Source organism: Cynara cardunculus (genome assembly GCF_001531365.2).
Source record: "Cynara cardunculus var. scolymus isolate 2C chromosome LG 16, CcrdV1, whole genome shotgun sequence".
In the NCBI taxonomy this organism is placed as follows: Eukaryota; Viridiplantae; Streptophyta; class Magnoliopsida; order Asterales; family Asteraceae; genus Cynara; species Cynara cardunculus.
The window spans coordinates 20984872-20986056 of NC_037543.1; positions in this window are offsets into that span (position 1 = coordinate 20984872).

Consider the following 1185-nt stretch of genomic DNA (forward strand, 5'->3'; position numbering starts at 1 on the left):
AATTAATACATTAATTAAATTATTGTTTATTTAATCTCATTTAATAATAACCGTTTGATGATAAAATGAACGATCAAGATCGGTTCACATAGTTTGTACCATATGGTTGGTTTCTATTTGAACCAGCCCCTATATAGATATATATATATATATATATATATATATATATATCGATTTTTGCCCATTTCAATAAATATCGAAGTCTACAGCTCGTTTGGTAGATTATTCATACCAACATTCTGTATAGAGCTTTGACTAAGGGGATGTTTACTCAAACGCTTATCCAATAAATGTTTACCAGTAAGATTCAATACTCACTTACCTTAGCAGGTAAAGAGTCTAGCCTATCAAAATGGCATCGTATGCAATAATTTATCCGGTAATAAGGTGAATGACCCGGTAAACTTAGGGTAAGGGTTTGGTAACCCCCCCCCCCCCCCCAAAAAAAAAAAAACTCGTAAAATTAATTGAAGAAATTTTCAATTTGCAAATTGATTTAGGTTAAAATTCAATCAAGTTTGTTTCGGTTTTTTTAGTGTGAATTTTTCCCCCAATTAGTGTGACAGATGGATTAATTTCATATTGGTTATTCATTTTGACTGATAATTAAGTTGATGTTTATTTAATTTTAGGAGGTGTTAAAGTCTGACGTATGATTTCACTTCTGATTATCAAAGGTGGTCCAGAAGTCTGAAACCTGAATCAGTAAAATTGTTTTTATGTCTGAAGTCTGAATCGGTTAACTAGTGCAAAAATATAAAAAAATCAACAGTTTTTTTACAAAAGTATAAAAGATAAATAGTTTTTACTAAGAAATCTCTTTCGACCCCCAAATATGAACCATCTGATAGAGGGCGGATTAGGATTAAGAGGTATTGAGAAATACGTTTATCACTTAAAATTTCGAAGAATATTTAGAGCTTCTTCTAAGCTCTTATTTAAGAAATAAAACAAACACTTTTAATACCCAAACGTCTGAACAAATCAGACTTCAGAAGTATTAAGAAGTAATTTTGGAAAAACAAACATGTCCTAATAGATTACGTAAGTATTGATGATATATTACGATTTGTAATATTATACTATCAACCAGTAAGGTAAGTGACCGCCAGTAAGAATTCGGTAAACGGTCCAAAGGTTCGGGTAGAAAATGAAAAGAATAGATAACCCATATGACCAAATTAT